This window comes from Aedes aegypti, chromosome 1 (assembly GCF_002204515.2).
Source record: "Aedes aegypti strain LVP_AGWG chromosome 1, AaegL5.0 Primary Assembly, whole genome shotgun sequence".
NCBI classification, from domain to species: domain Eukaryota; kingdom Metazoa; phylum Arthropoda; class Insecta; order Diptera; family Culicidae; genus Aedes; species Aedes aegypti.
The window spans coordinates 155,154,599-155,159,775 of record NC_035107.1 but is presented as its reverse complement, the minus strand read 5'-3'; the positions used below and the strand labels follow the sequence as shown (position 1 = coordinate 155,159,775).

General features: G+C 36.8%; 1 non-coding gene across 1 annotated transcript; it reads left to right on the top strand.

The window, feature by feature from the left end:
* Positions 1-3,746: 3,746 nt before the first annotated feature.
* On the top strand, positions 3,747-3,818 carry Trnag-acc. Its single transcript has one exon. It is a non-coding gene; the product is annotated as a tRNA-Gly (tRNA).
* Positions 3,819-5,177: the final 1,359 nt, after the last annotated feature.

Below are 5,177 nucleotides of genomic sequence, written 5' to 3'. Positions count from 1 at the left end.
CATAACGGTATAATTGTACGTGAGCATCACTAACACTAATAAACACACACAGCTTCGTATTCTCTACTTTTTTCTACCAGTGATAGCGCCATTTTGTAGCCTCAAATATTTCACCCAAATGCAAAGCATACCTTCATGTTGCTTAACTGGATTTGCTTGTATTTTCACTCACCTTGAATTGCACTCCTCGTCGCTAAATTTGTAGGGAATAAAACTCACGGAATCACTTTTAATTATACGCAAACTTATCCTTTATTCACTGTCTAAACCACCGCTTACAAGAGGCACATCCAGTCGCGTTCGTTTCCCTTTTTCTTCTCCCTTCTCTGAGTTATCTCCTCTCCCATCATCGCACCAATCTTCATCAGGTCCGTATTCAGGGGACAACCCTACAAATATGTGTGTACCTGGTATAGTCTTGAGATCTGCATTTGTGGCTGAAAAGTTATCTGTTATGTGTCTCAATGTTCAGAGCTTGTGTGCTAGAAATATGATCAAATTTGATGAATTGCGACAGATAATGAATGTGTCTAATGTGGATGTTGCATGTGTGTGTGAGACTTGGTTGAACAGTAGAATCGATACTAGCTTAGTTCAAATTGCTGGCTATAACTCAATAAGAAGTGATCGGATTGGTAGAACAGGAGGCGGATTGCTGATCTATATTAAAAAGTGCCTCAAATTTAGAACTCTAGACTCTTCTTATGTGACGATCAATGGCCATACAATTGAATTCATGTTCATTGAAGCTCATATTCAAAATAGGAAGATTTTAATAGGTCTGTTCTACAATCATCCTGAATTGGATTGTTCGGATGTTTTGTTTGAAAAAATATCTGAATATGGTTCAAATTACGATGAAATCTTAGTATTAGGAGATTTCAACACTAATCTTTTAAAAAAGAATACAAAGTCCGAGCGTTAGTTAGAGACACTGAATGTTCTTGGTTTGATGAACGTTGGAATTGAGCCAACCTTTTTTTATTTACAAGGCTGTTCCCATTTAGATTTAGTTATGACCAATAATAACAACAGTATTCTCAAGTTCGGTCAAGTCAGCGTTCCAAATATTTCTCACCATGATCTGATGTTTGTGTCCCTTGATTTAACAACAGTTCAATCAGAACAAGATGTTTACTATCGTGACTATAAGAATGTTAATCCGAATCGAGTCATTGAACAGTTTAATCAACTTGACTGGGTAAGTTTTTATGACGTTGACAATCCTGATACTCTTATTAGTTTGTTCAATCTTAATGTAAAAACTCTTTATGAATGCTGTACACCCCTACGAAAATTAAAAAATCCAAAAGGCAGAAGTAATCCATGGTTTAACGCACAAATCCAGAAATCTATGGTAGATCGAGATCGTGCATACAAAAAATGGAAAATTGCAAAAATTTATAACGATTTTCAAAATTTCAATCGACTGAGAAATGTTACGAATACTTTAGTAACAAAAGCAAAACGTGATTTCTTTAATTGTCAATTGAATACAGACTTGCCTTCGAAGCAACTGTGGAATAAATTGAAGGAGCTAGGATTTACGACACGCTCTTTGAATGTGGAGAATAATTTTACCGCAGATGAAATCAACTGGTCACTCCACAAACATTTCTCAACGTCGTCTAGTGATACTGTTCAATCTGAATCATTCGTTTCAAATGGCTTTCGATTTAGTAATATACAAGAGTATGATGTTATCAATGCTATCTTCGATATTAATTCAAATGCTGTTGGACTGGATGACATACCGATTAAATTTATCAAATTCGTTCTACTGCTGTTGCTGCATCCAATCACGTATTTATATGGAAGTGGTCAAAAATAATTCCAAATAAGAAAAAGAACAACTGTAGCTCGCTGGACAATCTCCGCCCTATTAGCATTCTAAGCGCGTTATCCAAGGCATTTGAACGCATTTTCAAAAAAAATAATATGCGCTTATATCCATGAGAATCATTTGCTTTCAAAATGTCAGTCTGGTTATAGGCCTGGCCATAGTGTAAAAACTGCCATGATAAAAATTTGTGATGACATTGGACTTGCTCTAGATAGGGGAAATAGTGTAATAATGATATTGTTAGATTTTTCAAAAGCATTTGACACTATATCGCATTCTTTACTCTGTAAAAAGCTCCAAAACAATTTTAATTTTTATAAGGACGCTGTTGATTTGATTTCGTCCTATTTAAAAAATCGTAAGCAAGCTGTTTTTTCAAATGATATGTTGTCATCTTTTCTAGATGTTTCATCAGGTGTGCCACAAGGTTCTGTCCTAGGTCCCATTTTATTCAGCTTATATATTAATGATCTTCCCCATAATATCAAACACTGTCAAGTTCATTTGTTTGCGGACGACGTCCAGCTTTATTTGAACTGTAACAAATCCGATCTAAATATGGTCGCAAACATAATCAATGAGGATTTAGAATGTATCCGAGCGTGGTCGGAGAGAAATTTGCTTAAACTTAATGCGAAGAAAACTAATGCTTTATTGATTTCTCGCAACATTCAGGTTATAGTTATTCGAATACCCAGAAATTAAAATAGGTAACGAAACTATTGGATTTGTGGATCGTGCAACCAGCTTAGGTTTTACTGTAGAGAATAACTTCAAATGGGATAGTTATGTGTTAGGTCAGTGTGGTAAAATTTACGGTTCATTGCGATCTCTTTATACTAAAGCTAGTTTATTAAGCACAAACGTAAAGCTGAAACTATTTAAAACATTCATTTTACCCTATTTTATTTCATGTGACTTTCTCTTTTTCAATGTGTCCTCTAACATTCAAGACCGATTGAAAGTTGCATTAAATTCATGTGTTCGTTTTGTTTATAATCTCAAGCGCCAAGATCATGTTACACACCTGCAACATACATTGTTAGCTAACTCTTTTTTTAGTTTCTTTTAAACACGTATATGTCTTTTATTTCATAAGATAATTATAACGAAACAACCCTCTTACCTACACTCTAAGTTACAACCGTTTCGTAGTAATAGAATAAGAAACTTTTTAACTCCTGCACATTTCACAACTTTGTACGCAGGTTCTTTTTTCGTAAGAGGTGTCATTATATGGAATTCTCTGCCTAATGTCATTAAGGACGCTTATATTGAGCTGTTCGGTAATCCAATCCGCATGGTTATTAAATTAATTAACTCATTACGCGTGGAAAAGATGGACAAATTATGGGTGAAATTATGAAAAAAATCCACGTGCTCGGTTGGGATTTGAACCCAGGACTCTTGTATGCTAGACGAGCGCTTTACCAACTAAGCTACCGAGCCACTTGGTGACCCAATAACTGAGTTGGTTACAAGTTTAGAATTCATATCCCTACAGACCACGCGGACCCCTTTCATAACCCATCATTGTCCATCTTTACCACGCGTAATGAGTTAATTAATTTAATAACCATGCGGATTGGATTACCGAACAGCTCAATATAAGCGTCAATTTATATTAGAGTGTTACTGCCTCTATGTAGTAGTCATGTCTTCACTTGAGTGAGAACGACACGTTGATAGCCTTCCCACATCTTTACTCTTCCACAATACAGTTGTTGTGGATGCGATGTAGGTACGATAGGCAAACAGTTTCAACACTAAATAAATCGCACTCGCTCGTTCCGCGTGTGTAATAACATGAGATGGATGGATATGGGTTATGAAAGGGGTCCGCGTGGTCTGTAGGGATTTGAATTCTAAACTTGTAACCAACTCAGTTATTGGGTCACCAAGTGGCTCGGTAGCTTAGTTGGTAAAGCGCTCGTCTACCATACAAGAGTCCTGGGTTCAAATCCCAGCCGAGCACGTGGATTTTTTTCATAATTTCACCCATAATTTGTCCATCTTTACCACGCGTAATGAGTTAATTAATTTAAGTCATTAAGGAGTTAAACTCAATGTTTAAATTTAAGAGGCAATGCAAGGTTCACTTCAGCTAGTTAGTTGTTAGTAAAATAATCGTTATAGAAAAGAAAAATGGTAGAAAGTAGTTTGAATATTGCTGTGACGCACTTCATGCAAATAAACGCTGTAGCGTTCAAAAGATGTAAATCTTATGCTACGTGTGTAATAAATAAATAATTGTGAGCTAGAAACATTGCGGAAGTATAAGTTTTGGCGAAGTTATTACCCAGAGAGAGAGGATCGACGAAGTCAAATAAGTCTTTACAGTATTGAAATAAGAAAATTCTGAATTTTAAACATGTTTTATTGAATTACGAAACATGTATTATGGTATCAATTCCCAGGAAAAATGAATATATTTTCATATACCGAACATTTATTTTCGTCCACGGCATAGTAATGATCTCAGCCAGTGCTGTAAACACCGTTAACAAACTACACAAAACACAAACGAATCTGATATTTTCGAATCCCAAACAGAAAATCATGAATAACAGCAACAGCTGTTCTATCTGTTTCAAAAATGACATTTTGTTTTGATTGACGTCTTCACAAACACCACATCATACGCTATCAAAACATTGCACTGAAACCGTTCTATTTTCCGGTGTCAATTGTTACACTCTAGGGGGGTCCGTAGCCTTGAGGTTACGCTTTCGCTTCATAAGCGGAAGGTCATGGATTCAATTCCCAGCCCCTCCACAAAAAAACCCGTCCAGCCACCAGAAGACACCGCACGGAGGAGCGTGCTTTGGGGAGCACATTCATCCTCCGTCAGTATCAGATGGTGACTGAGACAAACTGACCCTCTTCGCAGGCAGCTAGCCTCACTAACAGCAGAGCTCTCTTCTACCTGCTCGGTGTGAGAGTGAAAGAGTAGGAGAGAGTGAAAGTTGATGTAAATATAAATAGGTTAAAAATAGATCTGTATCGATAAAGAAGCTACCGATCAACTGATTCCGGCACAGTAGTGCCCACGAGCACGGAGTGCCCTAATAAAAAATAAAAAAAAAATAAAATAAAAATTGTTACACTCGCGCGGGGCACCGTCGGGAATAATCGAAAACGACATTACAGTTGTAATTCCTAACCTATCACAGGGAAGGATTCTAATTAAAAGGTTCCGTTATTTATTTCCTTCGAAAAGTGTGGTGAGTGCACTCTCCACAGGCACGCCCCTTTATCAGTCAAAATCGGATCCCTTGATAAAGCCAAAAAATTACACCGTTACATGCATCAGAATCCTAGTCCTTACTTCTTC